The sequence below is a fragment of the Symphalangus syndactylus genome, chromosome 12, assembly GCF_028878055.3.
Source record: "Symphalangus syndactylus isolate Jambi chromosome 12, NHGRI_mSymSyn1-v2.1_pri, whole genome shotgun sequence".
Classification (NCBI taxonomy): domain Eukaryota; kingdom Metazoa; phylum Chordata; class Mammalia; order Primates; family Hylobatidae; genus Symphalangus; species Symphalangus syndactylus.
In genome coordinates this window covers 49,800,200-49,821,821 of record NC_072441.2, presented here as the reverse complement: position 1 = coordinate 49,821,821, position 21,622 = coordinate 49,800,200, and the positions used below count along the sequence as shown (strand labels likewise).

Below are 21,622 nucleotides of genomic sequence, written 5' to 3'. Positions count from 1 at the left end.
ATTCTTCCAACCCATGAGCATGGAATGTTCTTCCATTTGTTTGTATCCTCTTTTATTTCATTGAGCAGTGGTTTGTAGTTCTCCTTGAAGAGGTCCTTCACGTCCTTTGTAAGTTGGATTCCTAGGTATTTTATTCTCTTTGAAGCAATTGTGAATGGGAGTTCACTCATGATTTGGCTCTCTGTTTGTCTGTTATTGGTGTATAAGAATGCTTGTGATTTTTGTACATTGATTTTGTATCCTGAGACTTTGCTGAAGTTGCTTATCAGCTTAAGGAGATTTTGGGCTGAGACAATGGGGTTTTCTAGATATACAATCATGTCATCTGCAAACAGGGACAATTTAACTTTCTCTTTTCCTAATTGAATACCCTTTATTTCCTTCTCTTGCCTAATTGCCCTGGCCAGAACTTCCAATACTGTGTTGAATAGGAGAGAGGGCATCCCTGTCTTGTGCCAGTTTTCGAAGGGAATGCTTCCAGTTTTTGCCCATTCTGTATGATATTGGCTGTGGGTTTGTCATAGATAGCTCTTATTATTTTGAGATACGTCCCATCAATCCCTAATTTATTGAGAGTTTTTAGCATGAAGGGTTGTTGAATTTTGTCAAAGGCCTTTTCTACATCTATTGAGATAATCATGTGGTTTTTGTCTTTGGTTCTGTTTATATGCTGGATTACATTTATTGATTTGCGTATGTTGAACCAGCCTTGCATCCCAGGAATGAAGCCCACTTGATCATGGTGGATAAGCTTTTTGATGTGCTGCTGGATTCAGTTTGCCAGTATTTTTTTGAGGACTTTTGCATCAATGTTCATCAAGGATATTGGTCTAAAATTCTCTTTTTTGTTTGTGTCTCTGCCTGGCTTTGGAATCAAGATGATGCTGGCCTCATAAAATGTGTTAGGGAGGATTCCCTCTTTTTCTATCGACTGGAATAGTTTCAGAAGGAATGGTACCAGTTCCTCCTTGTACCTCTGGTAGAATTTGGCTGTGAATCCATCAGGTCCTGGACTCTTTTTGATTGGTAAGCTATTGGTTATTGCCACAATTTCAGAGCCTGTTATTGATCTATTCAGAGATTCAACTTCTTCCTGGTTTAGTCTTGGGAGGGTGTATGTGTCGAGGAATTTATCCATTTCTTCTAGATTTTCTAGTTTATTTGCATAGAGGTGTTTGTAGTATTCTCTGATGGTAGTTTGTATTTCTGTGGGATCGGTGGTGATATCCCCTTTATCATTTTTTATTGCATGTGTTTGATTCTTCTCTCTTCTTTATTAGTCTTGCTAGCGGTCTATCAATTTTGTTGATCTTTTCAAAAAACCAGCTCCTGGATTCATTAATTTTCTGAAGGGTTTTTTGTTCCTCTATTTCCTTCAGTTCTGCTCTTTTAATTGTGATGTTAGGGTGTCAATTTTGGATCTTTCCTGCTTTCTCTTGTGGGCATTTAGTGCTATAAATTTCCCTCTACACACTGCTTTGAATGTGTCCCAGAGATTCTGGTATGTTGTGTCTTTGTTCTCATTGGTTTCAAAGAACATCTTTATTTCTGCCTTCATTTCGTTATGTACCCAGTAGTCATTCAGGAGCAGGTTGTTCAGTTTCCATGTAGTTGAGCGGTTTTGAGTGAGTTTCTTAATCCTGAGTTCTAGTTTGATTGCACTGTGGTCTGAGAGACAGTTTTTTATAATTTCTGTTGTTTTACATTTGCTGAGGAGAGCTTTACTTCCAACTATGTGGTCTACTTTGGAATAGCTGTGGTGTAGTGCTGAAAAAAATGTATATTCTGTTGATTTAGGCTGGAGAGTTCTGTAGATGTCGTTAGGTCCGCTTGGTGCAGAGCTGAGTTCAATTCCTGGGTATCCTTGTTAACTTTCTGTCTCGTTGATCTGTCTAATGTTGACAGTGGGGTGTTAAAGTCTCCCATTATTATTGTGTGGGAGTCTAAGTCTCTTTGTATGTCACTCAGTACTTGCTTTATGAATCTGGGTGCTCCTGTATTGGGTGCATATATATTTAGGATAGTTAGCTCTTCTTGTTGAATTGATCCCTTTACCATTATGTAATGGCCTTCTTTGTCTCTTTTGATCTTTGTTGGTTTGAAGTCTGTTTTATCAGAGACTAGGATTGCAACCCCTGCCTTTTTTTGTTTTCCATTTGCTTGATAGATCTTCCTCCATCCTTTTATTTTGAGCCTATGTGTGTCTCTGCATGTGAGATGGGTTTCCTGAATACAGCACACTGATGGGTCTTGACTCTTTATCCAATTTGCCAGTCTGTGTCTTTTAATTGGAGCATTTAGTCCATTTACATTTAAGTTAATATTGTTATGTGTGAATTTGATCCTGTCATTGTGATGTTAGCTGGTTATTTTGCTCGTTAGTTGATGCAGTTTCTTCCTAGCCTCGATGATCTTTACAATTTGGCATGATTTTGCAGTGGATGGTATTGGTTGTTCCTTTCCATGTTTAGTGCTTCCTTCAGGAGCTCTTTTAGGGCAAGCCTGGTGGTGACAAAATCTCTCAGCATTTGCTTGTCTGTAAAGGATTTTATTTCTCCTTCAGTTATGAAGCTTAGTTTGGCTGGATATGAAATTCTGGGTTGAAAATTCTTTCCTTTAAGAATGTTGAATATTGGCCCCCACTCTCTTCTGGCTTGTAGAGTTTCTGCTGAGAGATCAGCTGTTAGTCTTTTGGGCTTCCCTTTGTGGGTAACCCGACCTTTCTCTCTGGCTGCCCTTAACATTTTTTCCTTCATTTCAACTTTGATGAATCTGACAATTATGTGTCTTGGAGTTGCTCTTCTCGAGGAGTATCTTTGTGGCGTTCTCTGTATTTCTTGAATCTGAATGTTGTCCTGCCTTGCTAGATTGGGGAAGTTCTCCTGGATAATATCCTGCAGATATTGGTTCCATTCTCCCCGTCACTTTCAGGTACACCAATCAGACATGGATTTGGTCTTTTCACATAGTCCCATATTTCTTGGAGGCTTTGCTCATTTCTTTTTATTCTTTTTTCTCTAAACTTCCCTTCTCGCTTCATTTCATTCATCTTCCATCACTGACACCCTTTCTTCCAGTTGATTGCATCAGCTCCTGAGGCTCCTCCATTCTTCACATAGTTCTTGAGCCTTGGCTTTCAGCTCCATCAGCTCCTTTAAGCACTTCCCTGTATTGGTTATTCTAGTTGTACATTCGTCTAAATGTTTTTCAAAGTTTTTAACTTCTTTGCCTTTGGTTTGAATTTCCTCCTGTAGCTCAGAGTAGTTTGATTGTCTGAAGCCTTCTTCTCTCAACTCATCAAAGTCATTCTCTGTCCAGCTTTGTTCCGTTGCAGGTGAGGAACTGTGTTCCTTTGGAGGAGGAGAGGCGCTCTGCTTTTTAGAATTTCCCGTTTTTCTGCTCTGTTTTTTCCCCATCTTTGTGGTTTTATCTACTTTTGGTCTTTGATGATGGTGATGTACAGATGGGTTTTTGGTGTGGATGTCCTTTCTGTTTGTTAGTTTTCCTTCTAACAGACAGGACCCTCAGCTACAGGTCTGTTGGAGTTTGCTAGAGATCGGCTCCAGACCCTGTTTGACTGAGTATCAGCAGCGGAGGCTGCAGAACAGCGGATTTTCGTGAACTGCGAATGCTGCTGCCTGATCGTTCCTCTGGAAGTTTTGTCTTAGAGGAGTACCCAGCCGTGTGAGGTGTCAGTCTGCCCCTACTTGGGGGTGCCTCCCAGTTAGGCTGCTCGGGGGTCAGGGGTCAGGGACCCACTTGAGGAGGCAGTCTGCCTGTTCTCAGATCTCCAGCTGCGTGCTGGGAGAACCACCACTCTCTTCAAAGCTGTCAGACAGGGACATTTAAGTCTGCAGAGGTTCCTGCTGTCTTTTTGTTTGTCTGTGCCCTTCCCCCAGTGGTGGAGCCTACAGAGGCAGGTAGGCCTCTTTGAGCTGTGGTGGGCTCCATCCAGTTGGAGCTTCCTGGCTGCTTTGTTTACCTAAGCAAGCCTGGGCAATGGCGGGCTCCTCTCCCCCAGCCTCGCTGCCACCTTGCAGTTTGATCTCAGACTGCTGTGCTAGCCATCAGCGAGACTCCATGGGCATAGGAACCCCCGAGCCAGATGCGGGATATAATCCCTGGTGTGCCGTTTTTTAAGCCCATCGGAAAAGCACAGTATTAGGGTGGGAGTGACCTGATTTTCCAGGTGCCATCTGTCACCCCTTTTTTTTGACTCGGAAAGGGAACTCCCTGACCCGTTGCACTTCCCGAGTGAGGCAATGCCTTGCCCTGCTTTGGCTTGCGCACGGTGCGCTGCACCCACTGTCCTGCACCCACTCTCTGGCACTCCCTAGTGAGATGAACCCGGTACCTCCGATGGAAATGCAGAAATCACCTGTCTTCTGCGTCGCTCATGCTGGAGCTGTAGACCAGAGCTGCTCCTATCGGCCATCTTGGCTCCCTCCCTGCCGTTCCATTTTTAATTTGTTTAATTTAATAAGTTTTTTTGTGTTTTTAACCATACTGTTTTATCATTTTTTCTGTATCTATTAAAATATTCATGATTGTTTTGTTTTTGCTGTTAAGGCAACTTATATCTATGGATTTTTAATATTAAATACACACAGCCCTGGTTGTGATGTATAATCCTTTTAATAAATTATTGAATTTGATTTGCTAATAATTTACTTAAGAATTTTTTTGTAAGTGTGTTATTAAAGATATTGATCTGCAGTTTTCTTTCTTGTAATGTTATCGCTAGATTTTGTCATCAAGATTACATAAAATTATCTGGGAATATCTTCTGTATTCTGAAAGAGTTTGTGTAAGATAGTGTTGTTTGCCACTCTTTTTAAAGTCTGTCTTCATAGCTCACTGGCACACACACACACATAGTTGGCCTGGTATGATTATACCCTTCAGTGTTGATATAGTTGACATGTTACTCCCATCTCCTCACTCTCCACTCAAGGCTGTCTCTCTAGATAGTGGAAATCAATAAATGTCATATGAAAGGTTTTGTACAACATTACACATCAGCCATATTCAAATCATGGTACTGTACTCCCTCTTTTGACCCCTACATATACAGCTTTTTTAAAAAACTTAGATTCTTAAAAAGAAAAGTCATCTTTTAGTAACTGGAATTAGATAATTTTTTAACCTTCCAATGACTCCTATCTCATTCACAATCTAGAAGCTCTTACCTCTACAAGACCCTTGATTACTTCCCTCCTTTGCTCACTCTGTATGAGCCACATACCCTTCTTAATGTTCCTCAAACCATCCATATTTGGCCTTTCCACTTCCTGTTCCTTTTCCCCATTACTCACTTCCTCCAGATGACCATGTGGATCACTGGCTCCTGTGTTTCAGGTCTTTCCTCAGTTGTTGCCTTCTCAGTGAGACAGACTTTCACCAGCCTTTTTAAGACTATAACTCCCCTGGTGCCTCACCCCACACTGCCTATGCTAGCATTCCCTATCTTCCTTCCCATTTTTATCATTATTTGACAGATAGCTGTAGAATCATGTGTATTTGTTGATATTTTGTTTGTAGATTGCTTGTTTGTTTCTCTTCTCTGAGAAAATGTGAGCCTCTAAGAGCAGAAGTTTTTGTTTGTTGATTACTATATCCCAAGCACCTAACATAATGCTTGCTATATCATAGCTTCTCAATAAATACTAGATGACAGGATACTCAAAGAATGTATTCTGCAGCTTGCTTTATTTTTGAGGTTTTTGAAAATATATGTAAATCTGTTTATTCATTTTAACTGACAATATGTATTATTACATTGTCTGAATATGCCAGAATTCATTAATTCAGTTTCCTTTTGGTAGACATTTAGTTTATTTGAATACTATATATCACCCTACACATTTTTAAGTTAACATCTATTTTTTAATTCAAATTTAAGAATTGCAAAAGATACATCTTTCAGCATATTATATTTTGTATTCATGCTTTAAATATATTTTGGTCAAAACCTTGGAGCAGATTTGGTGAATCTGATTTGTAGAAAATATATATCATTTAACTTAAATGGATACCCAGTCTTCATTGTCAAAACAAACAGCTATCAGACTTATTTTCTGTCAGAAATATATGACTTTATGTTTCAATTCAAATAAATATGCTTTCATACTCATCTCCATGACAACCATCTCATTTTTAAATTCTATTTCTAAGATAGATAGAAAGAAGGATAAATTAAAAAGATAAAGACAGGGGCCTTTGACTTCTTCTAGTCACTTGGATGAAAGTAACCACTGCCCTTCAATATTTCATAACCAAGCTTAGTGCTTGCAGTCCTGGGACTCTTGTTCATGAGCTATGTATTCTTTTCCTTTTTTTTTTTTTTTTTTTGAGACAGAGTCTTGCTCTGTCACCCAGGCTGGAGTGCAGTGGCACGATCTCGGCTCACTGCAAGCTCCTCCTCCTGGGTTCACGCCATTCTCCTGCCTCAGCCTCCTAAGTAGCTGGGACTACAGGCGCCCACCACCACGCCCAGCTAATTTCTTTTTGTATTTTAGTAGAGACGGGGTTTCACCATGTTAGCCAAGATGGTCTCGATCTCCTGACCTCGTGATCCACCCGCCTTGGCCTCCCAAAGCGCTGGGATTATAGGCGTGATCCACTGCGCCTGGCCAAGCTATGTATTCTTGAAATGTCTCTTTGGCAAGCAGAGATTTTTTTATACCTAGGCCAAGCCATCATAGTAAGGTTCATTGGGGGAAACTGTTTCCCTTTCTTTTAAAAAAAGAATGATTGTGAAGGTGAGGTAGGTAAGAAAAGAAAATAGGTAGGTCAAGCATGGTGGCTCATGGTTATAATCCCAGCACTTTGGGAGGCTGAGGTGGGAGGTTCACTGGAGCCCAAGAGCTCGAACCCTGCCTGAACAACATAGCAAAACCCTGTCTCTACAAAACACTAAAAAATTAGCCAAGTATGGTGGCACACGCCTGCGGTCCCAGCTACTGGGGAGGCTGAGGTGAGAGGATCAATTGAGCTTGGGAGGTTGAGACTACAGCCTGGGGTACAAAGCAAGACCCTGTCTCAAAAAAAAAAAAAAAAAAAGAAAAAAGAAAAAAAAATAGGCAAACCTGTTTTCTAAAGACTAATTTCTAAAATTCTAAAATGAAGTTGAATATCTAAAGGATGGTGTATTCGTCTGTTCTCCCACTGCTATGAAGAGCTACCTGAGACTGAGACTGCGTAATTTATGAAGAAAAGAGGTTTAATTGACTCACAGTTCTGCAGGCTTAACAGGAAGCATGACAGGGAGGCCTCAGGAAACTTATAGCAGAAGGCAAAGGAGAAACAAACATGTCTTACCGTGTTGGAGCAGGAGAGACAGAGAAAGAGCAGGGAGAAGTGCCACACACTTTTAAAAGATCAGATCTCTTGAGAACTCACTATCATGAGAACAGCAAGGGGGAAATCTGCACCCATGGTCCAGTCACCTCCCACTAAGCCCCTCCTCCTATTCAACACAAGATTTGGGCGGAGACCCAAATCCAAACTGTATCAGATGGTTCCATAAAACCATGCCTGTGTATCCCCTAGAAGGTTGATGCACATTCTTCAGTTGTATGAAATCACCAGTAGGACAGAAACTGCTCTATCATATACATACACTGAGGTTGAATTATTGAGTTGAAAGTATGGTTTGTCCTCAACTCTATTGAATATAATTAACTTTCTAGAATGTTTGACCTTTCATTCTATAATTAGTGCATGAGAATTGTAATTGTTCTACCTCTCCTTCTACATGGTCACACTTAAAACATTTTAAATCATATGATGTATGTGTAGTTTCATCACGTAATATAAATTTGTATTGCCTTTATGAATTGTGAGATTAAGACACTTTTCATATTTTTATTGCTATTAGGGGTACCTATTCTGTTAATTGATGGTTCATATGCTTTGCCAATTTTTCTTTCAAATGATATGATGTTTAGTTATTGATTTGTTACAGTGTTTTACATATCCTAGATGCTAATCTTTACCGTTACACCTGTTGCAAAAAATTTCTTCCATGCTATGGCTACCTTCTCTTTTTAAGAAAAACTTTAATGCTAGAGCAATTTTAGAGTTACAAAAAAAATTACAAAGATAGTTGCTATGGTCTGAATGTTTGTGTTCATATTTTTATGTTGAAACCTAATCACCAATGTGATGGTATTAGGAGTTGGGGCTTTTTGGAATTTATTAGGTCATGAGGGCCGAGCCTTCATAAATAAAACTAGTTTTTTTATAAAAGAGGCTCCAGAGAGCTGCCATGTCCCTTTTCCACCACATGAGGACATAGCAAAAATGTGCCATCCATGAACCAGGAAACAGGCCCTTGCCATTTCTAACATTCATAGAATGCTGCACCAACAACTGTAAAATACAGGGTTTTATTAAGTGCATTGTGGAATAGCCCCCAAGATAGGGCATATGCTGGAACATAAAACAAGTCTTAAATTTTAAAGGAATAAACTAATACAGAGTAGGTTCTCTTATCACAATGAAATTAATTAATTGACCAAATCTGCCAGTGCCTAGATCTTGGCATTTCCAGCTTCCAGAACTGTAAGGCATACATTTCTGCTGTGTATAAACTACGAAAGCTATGATTTTTATGATAGCAGCCTGAATAGACAAAGACAAGAGTGCAGAAAATTCCTACATACTCACACTTACTACTACATACTCCTTTTTATTAATATCTTACATTAGTATGGTACACTTGCCACAGTTATTGAACCAATATTATACATTATTATTAAGCAAAGTCCATACTTCATTCAAATTTTCTTAACTAATGTTCTTTTTCTCTACCCGTATTCCATCCAATAGATCACACTCACACTACATTTAGCCATGATGTCTCCTTAGGCTCCTCTTAGTTGTGAGTTTCTCAGACTTTTTTTTTTGTTATTGTTTTTGATGTCCTTAACAATTTTGAGGAGTCTAGTCAAATATTTTGTAGGAAGCCCTTCTACTGAAATTCACGTGATATTTATCTCATGGTGAAATGGGTTTATGGGTTTGGGGAAGGAAAGCCACAGATGAAAAGTATCATTCTTATTGCATCATATGAATAGTACCTATTATCAACATGTCTTGTAACTGTTGATATTAACATCCTTCACCTGGCTGAGTTTGTCAGATTTCTCCACTCTAAAGCAAATCCTTTTTCCTCCCTTTCCATACTGAACTCTTTGGAAAGAAGTCACAATAGACATTCCAAACTTAAATTATGTTCCATCTCTTTTGGAATTATTTTGCATGGGAGATTTGTCTATTTTCCCTCATTTATTTATTCAATCATTGAATTATATCAATATGGAGTCATGAATATTTATTTTATACTTTAGATTATAATCCAATACTACTTTATTTTGTTTTTCAATTATTTCGTCTTTGTCTATTACTATCTTATTTTACTTTACTTGAGAATTTGTATTATAATGTAAACATCTTAAAAATTAACATTTAGTAATTTTTTATGGTTTGTATGATTTTATATTATTTTAAAGACATTCTACCCAATCTTATCTTCTCTTAAATATATACTATTTTGCCAATTTTAATACAAATTAGGAAATAATTTATTTCTGCTTAAATTTTTTGTGTATAATGTGATGTAGAGACCCAATTTTTGTTTTGTGCCTATCTGACCAATTTTTCCTATATCACTTATTTAATAGACTGTGCTTTTGTTACTTATAATGCCACCAGAGAGATATATTAATTTTGTATGTACACTACTCTGTTTCTGGGATTTTAATCTTTTTAAATTTGTTTATTTGTTTAGCACTGCATCAGTATTATGCTGTTTTAATTATGATAGAAGTATAAGTTTTGCTATGGTGAGCAATTACCCAGAAGTTGTTATTCCTTAAAATTGTATTAGCTGTTCTTGATCCTTTTCTCTTTTGCATAAATTGTCAAATTCCATAAGATTCCTTATCAGGAAATTGATTTGAAAGTATTGATTTCTTCTTCCTTCTCCTTTTCCTCTTCTTTATCCTCCTCCTCCTCTCTCCTCTTCCTCTTCCTCCTTTCTCCTCTTCCTCTTCCTCCTCTTTCTCTTTCCTCTTCTTTTTCCCCTTCCCCTTTCCCTTCTTTCATCTCCTCCTTTTTAGAAACATTTAAAATTAACATTTTTAGGATATTGGGCCATCTCACTCATGAACTTAGCATATCTCTTTGTTTATTCCAGTCTACTGTTTTTCTGTGTATAGGTTTTGTTACAGTTATCTCTACATACTTCATAATCTTTATTACTACTGGAATAAAATATTTTATTTCCAGTAATTTTTATTATTAATCATGACTATGTATAGGAATGCTTTCGAATTTTGATCTTATTTGCAGGAATCTTCATGAAATTCCTGTTTATCTAGTTTAAATGAAATTCCTAGTTTAATTTATCTCAAATTACCTATGTATGGAGTCATTTATAAATAATGACAATTTGGTTTCTTCTATTCTACTGCATGTATTATTTGTTAGTTGTTTCATAAGCTAGGATTTCTAATACAATATTCAACTGTGGCATTTAATTTCTAAATATTTGGGGATTTTAGATGTAGCTTTCTGTTATTAATTTCTAAATTAATTTCATTGTGATAAGGGAACCTACTCTGTATTAGTTTATTCCTTTAAAATTTAAGACTTGTTTTATGTTCCAGCATATGCCCTATCTTGCAGAATGTGCCACATGCACTTAATAAAACCCTGTATTTTACAGTTGTTGGTGCAGTGTTCTATGAATGTTAGTTAGGTAAGATGGTGATAATGTTTTAAGTCAGTATTACTATTGATTTTCTATTTTTTTAAAAATTAACATCTGGGAGAGGAATGTTGAAATGTCCAACTACAATTGTGGATTTATTTATTTCTTCTTTCAATTTTTGTCAGGTTTTCCTTTAGGCATTTGAAGCTCTTTATTGGGAGGTGCATATATATTTTATATTTATATATATAATATGTATATATAATATATATGATTATTATATTTTCTTTATGGTTATGAAATGTCTCTCTTTATTCCTAATTTTATTTCTCTTTCTGAAGGCTACTTTGTCTAATATTAATATAGCCACTTTAGCTTTCTCATTATGAGTGTTTTCATAGTATAGCTTTTTGCATCTATGTCTGTCTACATATATATATAAAACTATATTTATTTTTAAAGTTGTTTGTTGTAGACAGCATATAGTTGGATTTTGCTTTCTTTTTATCCAGTTTGACAGTCTATTCCTTTTAATTAAATTGTTTTCTTTTTCCTTTAGTGGATATATGATTGGTGCAGCTGGTATTAAGTCTGAAGTCTTTACACTTATTTTCTATTTGTTCTAGCTATATTTTTCTCTGTTTTCCTCATTTCCTTTTTTTGTTTTGGTTTATTTTTATAAATTTCTTTTATCTCCACTATTGATTTATTAGCTCCTGCTCTTTGATTTATACTTTCAGTGATTGCGCTAGGATTTAAAAGGTGCATGTTTAACCTGTCACAGTTAACCTTCGTATTATGTTACACCTCATTACATGGGATATAAAAGTCTTAAAACAGTTTGCTATTGTTTTCCCATTATATCCATTATGCTATTGTCATATATTATTTTTGACATGTTAAAAATTTTATAACAATATTGTTTTCTGCTTTAAGTAATCAATTATCTTTTGAAGATATTTTTAAAATGAAGAAATAAAGTCTTCTATGTTCTGATATTCTTCATTCTGCTGTGTTGCTCCAAGTTTTCATCTGCTAATAATTTATTTCTGTCTGAAGAAACTTGTATGACATTTTTTGAAGTGAAGACCTGCTGGCAGTAAATCCTCTGTATGTATTATTAGTTTGTTCTTGCACTGCTATGAAGAAATACCAGAGATTGGGTAATTTATAAAGATAAGGGGTTTAATTGGCTCATAGTTCTGCAGGCTGTACAAAAAGCATGAGGCATCTGCTCAGCTTCTTGGGAGGCCTCAGGAAACTTAAAGTCATGGTGGAAGGTGAAGGGGGGAGCTGGCACTTCACATGGCCAGGAGCAGGAAGAAGTGGGAGAAAGGTGCTACACACCTTTAAACAACCAAATCTTGTGAGAAATCTGTCACTATGCAGTACCAAGGGGGGATGATGATTAACCATGAGAAACTGCCCCCATGATCAAATCACCTCCCACCAGGCCTCACCTCCAGCATTGAGAATTACATTTCAACATGAGATTTGGGTGGGGACACAGAGCCAAACCATATTAGTTTGCCCTGGCCCCTCCCAAATCTCCTGTCTTTCTCACATTGCAAACTCCAATCATGCCTTCCCAATAGTCCTCCAAAGTCTTAACCCATTCCAACATTAACTCAAAAGTCCACAGTCCAAAGTCTCATCTGAGATAAGCAAGTGCCTTCTGCCTAGGAGCCTGTGAAATAAAAAACAAGTTAGTTACTTCCCAGATTCAATGGTGGTATAGGCATAGGGTAAAAACTCTCATTCCAAAAGTGAGAGATAAGCCAAAAGAAAGGGGCTACAGGTCTCACACAAGTCCGAAGCCCAGAAGGGCAATCATTAAATCTTAAAGTGACACAATAATCTCTTTTGACTCCGTGACTTACATGTAGTGTACACTGGTGCAAGGGATGGGCTCCCAAAGCCTTGGACAGTTCTGCCCCTGAGGTTTTGCCAGGTACAGCCCCCACTGCTGCTTTCATGGGCTGGCTTTGAGTGCCTGCCATTTTTCCAGGTGCATGGTACAAGCTGTCAGTGGATCTACAGTTCTGGGTTCTGGAGGATGGTGGCTTCTCACAGCTCCACTAGGCAGTGGCCCAGTGGGGACTCTGTGTATGGGCTCCAACCCCACATTTCCTTTCCACATTGCCCTAGTAAAGATTCTCCATTAGGAATTCACTCCTGAAGCAGATTTCTTCTTGGACATCCAGGCTTTTCCATACTTCCTCTAAAATCTAGGCAGAGGCTCCTAAGCCTCAACTATTGCACTCTGTGCATCCACTGGCTTAACACCACATGGAAACTGCCAAGGCTTATGATTTGTTCCCACTGAAGCACTGGCCTGAGCTGTACCTGAGCTCCTTTGAGCCATGACTGGAGCTAGAGCAGCTGGGATGGGAAAGCAGTGTCCTAAGACTGTGCAGGAGGGCCCTGGGTCTGGCCCATGGAACCACTCAGTCTTCCTAGGCCTCTGGGCCTGTAATGGGAAGGGCTGCTGCGAAGGTCTCTGAAATGCGTTGGAGGCCTCCCATTGTTGTTTTGGCTATTTGTACTTGCCTTCCTTTTGGTTATGCAAATTTCTGCAGCCAGCTTGAATTCCTCCCCTGAAAATGGGCTTTTGTTTTCTACCAGGTAGGCAGCCTGCAAATTTTTCAAACTTTTATGCTCTGCTTCCCTTTTAAATATAAGTTCCAGTTTCAGGTCATTTCTTTGCTCACATACATGAACTTAGACCATTAGATGCAGCCTGGGCCACATCTTAAATACTTTGCTGCTTAGAAATTCTTCTGCCAGATACCCTAAGTCATCACTCTAAAATTCAAAGGTCCACAGATCCCTAGGTCAGAGACACAATGCACCCAAGCTCTTTGCTAAAGTGTAAGAAAAGTGACTGCTTCAGTTCCCAGAAAGTTCCTCATTTCCATTTGAGACCTCCTCAGCCTGGCTTCACTGTCCATATCACTATCAGCATTTTGGTCACAAAAATTTAACAAGTCTCTAGGAAGTTCCAAAATTTCCCTCATCTTCTTGTCTTCTTCTGAGCCCTCTAAACTGTTCCAGCCTCTGCCCATCACTCACTTCCAATGCTGCTTCTACGTTTTCAGGTATCTTTATAGCAATGTCCCACTTCTCAGTACCAATTTTCTTTATTAGTCTGTTTTGTGCTGCTATAAAGAAATACTTGAGATGGGGTAATTTATAAAGGTAAGAGGTTTAATTGGCTCACAGTTCTGGAGGCTGTACAAAAAGCATGGTGTACCTGCTCAGCTTCTTGGGAGCTCTCAGGAAATTTACAATCATGGCTGAAGGCAAAGAAGGAGCTGGCACTTCACATGGCCAGGAGCAGGAAGAAGAGAGCAGGGAGGTGCTACACACTTTAAAGCAGTTCTTCTGAGAAATCTATCAATATGCAGTACCAAGAGGAAATGGTGCTAAACCATGAAAATCTGTCCCCATATTCCAATCACCTCCCACCAGGACCCCCCTCCACCATTGGGGATTATATTTTAACGTGAAATTTTGGCAAGGATGCAGGTACAAACCATATCACTCTGCTTGCTTTTATTTTCCCAGAAAATAAACAATTTGTTTCATCTTCATTTGTGAAATATTTAAATTTATATTGAATAACACATTTACAGGTCATTTTTAAGCACTTTTAAGATGGCATTCCATTGTCTTCTGGATTGCTAAGATTCTGATAAGAAGTCTGTTGTCATTCTTGTTTTTCCCCCGTGTACATAATGTATATTTTTATTGGCCATTATTAAGAGTTTCTTGTTATGAATGCTTTTCAGAAATTTTATTACATGTACCTTAATATGTGTTTGTTTGTCATCATCTTTCTTAGAGTTCTGTATGTTTCTTGGATCTGTAGGTTTATTTTGTCATTAAGTTTGAAAAAAAAAGCCATTATTTCTTTTCTTTTTTTTTTCCACATTCTCTTTCTTTTCTTGCAGAGACTTGCAAACATATGCTAGAGCACTTGATACTACCATATAGGCTATTGAGCTGTTGCTTTTCTTTGTTTGGTTGGCTTTTTCCTAGATATTTTCTTTGTCAGCCTCATTCTGAGTGGTTTAAATTGCTATTTTGTCAAGTTCACTAGCATTTTTTTCCCTGAAATGTCTATTATGCTGTTAACACTATTTAGCAAAATTTTCACTTCAGATACTTTATATTCCATCTCTAGATGTTTCATTTGGGTCTTTGCAAAAATATTCTTCTCCATATTTATTCACATTTTCTTTAAGCCTTTGAGCATACTGATTACCATCCTCACCTACTTACTTCCATTATCTCTGCCGTTTTCGACTATCTTTCTATAAAATGATTTCTCTCCTAGTTATGAGTCAGATTTTCTGGTTATTTGTTACACATAAGAATATTTGACTGCGTGCCAAACATTGTGAATCTTATACATCTGAGGGTTGGATATTGCTGTATTTCTTTAAGAACAGCTGAATTACTTGAGAATTAGTTTGATCCTTTCAAAGCTCATTTCCAGAATTTTAAGGTAAGTCTAGAATAAGGTTTATTCTAGGCCAACGTTAGCCCTATAAATAAATTTTAACCCTTCTGAATTTTCTTATGAATGTCCCATATAGTCAATGAGATCTCTCCACTCTGGCTGGTGGGAATTTGAATGATTTCCTGCTTTGTGTGAGCTCTGGGAATTATTTGTTTTGTAGTTCTCTAGTAAATTTTCTTTCTCTAAAGGTAGCTTTTTGCCTGGCTTCATGGAGTTTCCACATAGGTGTATGCAGATTAGTATTCATTTAAAAACTCAAGGAGACTTTATGCAGATTTCTAAAGCTCTTCCTATACATCTCCCTTCTGTCTTGGACTCTGTCTTGAATATTCTAGCCTTTATGGTGTTTGTTTTCTCATTTGGGTAAGACCACAAGTCTGTTTGGGTTCTCTCTCCCTGCACCATAGCCTGGAAACTGCCTCCAGGCAGAAATCTGAAGTGATTGCAAGGTTCATTTTATTTTTATTTTTTCTTTCTTCTCAGGAATCATAATTCTGTGATGCTGACTGTCCATTTTCTAAAATTTATTGTATCATATATTTAGTTCCGTTTTCTAAATATTTATGATGAAAGGGTAAGTTTGGACTCATTCTCTCATGGCCAAAAGTAGAAGACCACCTGGTATAGTTTTTAAGTAATTTTTGTTGCTTTTATTGATGTTGCTCTTATGGACATTTTATATATAGTTTCTTCAACTCAGCCATAGTTTAGATGGTAATTCTTAACAAAAGAGTTTAGTTTCAGCCAGAAAATCCCAATGAGTTTCTACCAGATATTTTTTTCCTGAGTGGATTTGTGATTAAGGCTAACAAGGCCTTTCTTTAGGGAAGCTAAATAATGTTTATTTGAGTATGTGTTAGCTGATTTCTAAGCTTCTCTTTTAATTGGATGTCTATATATTGTCTTATAAGTAGTTTTACTTGATTTCTTAACTTCCAGAGTGGAAAAAAAAACTCAAGAATTAAGTGAGATATTATCTTACATCTGGCCTTCATTGTATTCTTCCAGTGTTCTGAAAGCAAATGCAATTAAAACTCTACAGTTGGTACTGGAATTTAAGCACCAAATGGTGCCTCAGTGTCTGAGGAGATGCTGCCTTTGCTATTTCCCAAAACTTACAAGTTTTCTTTTGCCTTGCAGAATGTAGATTTTTAAAGAATTCTAGAGTTTTAATCTTTCTCTAGTAGAAACTCTAATTTAGTATAACTATTTGAAATAAACATCTCAGGAGACAAAAAGCTATTTTAAATAGATGACAACATTTTGTGACATAATTGCATGCTAGTGCAATTTAAATGAACACTATCTTTCATAGGCAAAATCTATTTTAAAATTCTATCTATAAAACAGTTGAGGAAGAATTGTAAACATAAGAACATTCTGTTATTTTCCTTGGCATTTAGAAAGTACTGCTTTTGAAACCTTTATTTTAGGTTCTGAAATAATTTTAGAAAGTGTACATAGTTTTGCTTTCAAAGGTCATGAGCAAGTATAAATATACCCATTTTAGTACAAGGAAAAGCTTTCAATCTCCCCCACACCTTACCATCCTCTTCCAAGACTAAAAACTAAAGTATATCTAAAAATTTCCAATATCTGCATTTCCTGGAATTGAACAAAATAGAAAATATTCAGATTCGATCAATAGTATTCAAAAATGAAGAGGTAAAACTTTATCTGTGTTGGAGGATGAAAGCAAATTCTTTTGGCTACTTCTCAGATTTGATAACATAAGTCCACTCTCATTGAAGAGACTCATATTCCTTTGGGTTCAGCCTCTCAGATCTCTTTGGTAACGATAATTCATGGTCCAGCAAGATCTCAGTAAAAGCATCATCATATCATGATGAAGATGATGATGATGATGATGATGATAGAAATAAAACAAAAAACCCACCCACTATAACAAACCAGACAAACAAAAAACAGAATACTGAGAAATAAGCAGTCTAGAAACCTGAAATAATTGTCCACATGAAATTATAAAGTCCTTTTGATACCATAGTAATTCTATTTTAAGTTTCATAGTAATATTGATTACTAATGAGTTTTTGGCTCACGTTATTATTTTGAATGATGGTAGAGTGAGTGGAGTGCTCAAAGGAGAAATATAGGTTTGCATACATAAATGTGCATTGTTTGAAATCCGTGATAAGAAAATGTGTGCTTTCTTTAGGGACAAAGTTTTCAGGTAAAGTTTCTACTAGTCAGATTTTTACTGAAAGGGAATTTGAAACCTGATGGCAGAAAATGTGCAAACTAGAGATACGTTCATTCTCTTACTCTCTATTTAGAGACTAAAGGTAGTATCAGCTGCTTTCATATTTGGTTGAAATGCCTTGAAAAAGCAAGCATTTTTAAGAGAGCTGCTTATCTTCTGCTTCTTTTAACTACCCTGACTCTCCTGTAATAATTTGTCTTTTAATCTCTTCTAGTGGATACTCCATTCTGATCCCCTTACCAGTCCCTACTAATCCTCCCAGTCCTAGACTGCTAGACAGCTCTAAACATCAACTCTGTGTGAGGCTCCACTCACTGTGTAATTAAAATAATTGTCACTGTGATTATCTTATACTCGTAGGTTGTTAAGGAAGAGTTAATCATCTGAATTATGGTGTACCTAAGTGTTCTAAAATTGTACCACAGAGAGTCAGCCTAAAGCCAAGGTGAACTATTTTTAAAACTATGTTTTGTTTTTACCTGAAAAGCAATATATAATCATTGCACATTATGAAGAAAACATGAAAATCCAGGGTCACCTCTTCCTGTCCCATCTAATTGACTATTTCCAATTAAGACAACAGTATACAGACTATCCAGTTATTCCTTCTCCAGGAGTCTTTCAGATTTTGGGGAATCTGTGCAATGAAATATTGCTCAACAGAAGTGAGAGACTTAGAACTTCAGACCGGGTGAACCTGGAACCTCACTGGCAGTCCCTAGTAAAACCAGATTTGATCCTTGTAAACAGTTTCTGGAGTTCCAAGTCCATGTCTGAAACAAAATCATATTTATCCAGACTAGATGAAAGGAGACAAGTCATAGAGTATAAATTTTTATAAGATTCCGTGATTAAAATTCTCTAAGCTATATTGGACTCTATTTTGTTATTACTATTTGACTTTGAAATCTGTAGTCAATTTTGGATAACGCATTTCAATTCACTTGTGAAGGAAAAAATCATCCTATTTAAGTCTCTGGTAGAAAATTATTGTGAAGTATGGTGGGCAGCTTTCCTTCTCTTTACAGTAAAAACAGTGGATTTCTTCTGTAACAGAAGTGGTTTGAATTAGAAACCCTTTGTGACTAAGCAGTCAAATGCTGAATTGGGCTTCTTAAGGCAGTGGTGAAAGCTTCTAATACAATGATGTTTCCAAAACAATTCAGGCTTCATTCACTAGGGAATATTTTGAAAATATGGGGCCTGTCATAAAGTTGCCAACTCTTTATTTTTTCCAAGTAAGTATGTTAAATTAAAAACAATTTATTTATTCAAATATATACATTGGAAATCTATTCTCAGTCAGGCACCGTGCCAAATAAAATGTGGGGCTGTGGTGGTAAATCTGTTTCCTTGTGTCCTTATGGTTTCGATGGGGGATTGTTATCAACCAAACGCATAAATAAACATAAAGCTACAGTTGTGATTAGTGCCATAAAGAATATGTAGCTGTATAAAAAGAGTCTAATTTAGCCATTTAAAAACTAAGTATGAAGGCAAGAAACATGGACAACATCCTCACGGCTGAGAGTGAGCACTTACTCTGCGGCAGCCACTGCTCTAAGCTTGTATGTAAAACATCATTTGGTTCCCACAGAGACTCTAGAAAGTGGGAATGTCGGCCGGGCGCGGTGGCTCACGCTTGTAATCCCAGCAATTTGGGAGGCCGAGGCGGGTGGATCACGAGGTCAGGAGATCGAGACCACGGTGAAACCCCGTCTCTACTAAAAATACAAAAAAAATTAGCCAGGCGTGGTGGCAGGCACCTGTAGTCCCAGCTACTCGGGAGGCTGAGGCAGGAGAATGGCGTGAACCTGGGAGGCGGAGCTTGCAGTGAGCCGAGATCGCGCCACTGCACTCCAGCCTGGGCGACAGAGCGAGACTCTGTCTCAAAAAAAAAAAAAAAAAAAAAAAAAAAAGAAAGTGGGAATGTTATCACCCCTATTTTAAAGTGTGAAAATCTTAAAAGGCATAGGAAGATTAATTAACTTGTCCTGGTTTTGTAGCTCACCAATAGCACAGCCTGTCGTCAAACTCTGATAGTCTGATTCTGGAGTTCATGTTCTTAACCATCAAAAAGAGGAAAATTTTACATAATTTTCATAAATTCCTAACTTTATGAAACCTGTATTACCTTGTTTGCATTTTTTCTTTTAGTGGCAGAGTGCTAAAAATTTGGGTTCAGGCGCTAGTCATGGATCAGCAATGGAAAGACACTTTTTGAAGGTGGCTTTTCCAATGAGGATCCACTGAATAGGATAGTTGAAATGAGTTCCTGCCAAAAGAGAGGGGAATAAAATAGATTGCTTTTAGAGGATAATTCCAGCCTTCTTGTCTTAAATGCATTTTCAATAATGTGATATGCAACCTTAATCTGACTCTTAAAGGTATTGCATTGCGTGTTCCCTTTAACTTATTATAAACAAATGAAAAAGTAAAATGCACCAAAGAAGATACGTAGAGCATTCCTTGGTGCTTCTATTCCAGAGACGATTTGGAATTTCCTCTGTTTAAGCAAGTTTTGGGGTACAGTGGCTCATGCCTGTAATCCTAGCCTTTGGAAGTTTGAGGTGGGAGGATCACTTGAGCACAGGAATTCAAGACCAGCCTGGGAGAGACATAGCAAGACCCCACCTCTATGAAAAATAATATTAAAAAAAAAATTAGCCAAGTGCAGTCGTATATGCCTGTAGTCCCAGCTACTCAAGAGGCCAAGGCAGAAGGATAGCTTGAGCCCAGGAGATCAAAGCTACAGTCAACTAAGATCATGCCACAGCACTGCAGCCTGGGCAGCAAAGTGAGACCCTGTCTCGAAATGGAAAGCATTTATTTATTTGGTTTGTTTGTTAAAGGGCAAGTAAGTATGCATTTTTTTTTTTAAAGTTCCTTATCACTTGCAGGTTTCATCCACTTTTGTTATAAAGATGAGAGGATGCTAGCAATAAGAAAAAGTCCCAACATTTTCCAATGAACATTTAATTTTACCTTAATGGGAATTAATTGATGTGAAGGAAATAAAAATTGATTACTATATTCCTAAGGATTAAGAACAATCTGAGAGAAAAACATTCCATTTTTATGAATCTGAGATGAAAAAGTTCCTGACAAAGAACCTTCCTTTGGTAGCTTTCAATTTATCAGACCATTTCCAGAGCCCAAGTCACTTTTCAGCTCTAGTAAGGAAGACATTAATGCTTTATAAAAGCAACTGGGGTATCTCACCACAGTGGGAAACCACTTTTAAACTGACATCAGGAAGCCTTCACGAAGCCTTGTTTCTGGGAACTTACATAAATCCCTGCTTTTCCCAGTTGAGATTGGCTGCCTGTGGTGGTGATGACAAGGTCAAAGACACGGACTAGGGGCCCAAGGTCAGGCCTTAGAAGGGGTAAACAGAGAGTGTTCCCTTTGCTTTTGTCCCATGCATTGACAATGCAAGCTCATCAAGCAAAGCCCCAGAAGGTAGGCTGGCAGGTCAGATGTATCATATTGTTATGGTTCCTTTCCGTATTTGTATTTGCTATGGACTATAAACCATGATGATGCAATAAAGGGCTAGGGCCATGAATTCCAATTGGCTGTGCAGTGCTATTTCATGGAGGGGCAAGTCCAACTATTATGAATTCAGACAACTTAATAATTTCAGTTTCACTGCGTTGCTCTGCTCCCCAGGAACCTGCAGAAGATAAGTGATTGGGCACTGTCATAAATCCAGACATACATGCAACATGAAAATAACTGGTGAAGCTTTAAATCAATGCAGAATGTTAGACTAATAAAGATGTTGATCATACTATTTGATGAGAAATATTGATTAACTAGGAAAAGTTGATAAAATGTATTTTTTAAAAAAGATGAAACTAGTCAAATATATTTCTTTATGCTTATTTGTATCTGCATGAATATAAAATGCCATTGGTTCTTCAGCTTTAACACCTAAGGGATTTATAAGCATATTGCTTCAATAAAACTTGGTTCATCTGTACAGTACATGGCTCAGATATGCATATTTAATTACTCTGAAAGTAATTTACTTGTACAGATGGTGGTATTAGAGGGTCTTACTTCAATTTAAATTACTTTCACTGGGGAAAAAAAAGTGTTCTTTGGCTACGATTTCCAAGTAAAAATTTAACTTTTATAACATATGGAACATACC

At 37.4% G+C, this 21,622-nt stretch overlaps 1 long non-coding RNA gene across 1 annotated transcript in view; it reads right to left on the bottom strand.

Moving 5' to 3' along the window:
- The window catches only part of LOC134734123 (uncharacterized), a 42,418-nt gene extending 21,494 nt beyond the window's left edge, over nucleotides 1–20,924 (bottom strand). The window contains exons 1-2 of the long non-coding RNA XR_010117487.1: nucleotides 20,754–20,924; nucleotides 19,598–19,738 (exon numbers count right to left, since the gene is read on the bottom strand). This is a non-coding gene — a long non-coding RNA (uncharacterized lncRNA). The remainder of the gene's footprint in view (nucleotides 1–19,597; nucleotides 19,739–20,753) is intronic.
- Nucleotides 20,925–21,622: the final 698 nt, after the last annotated feature.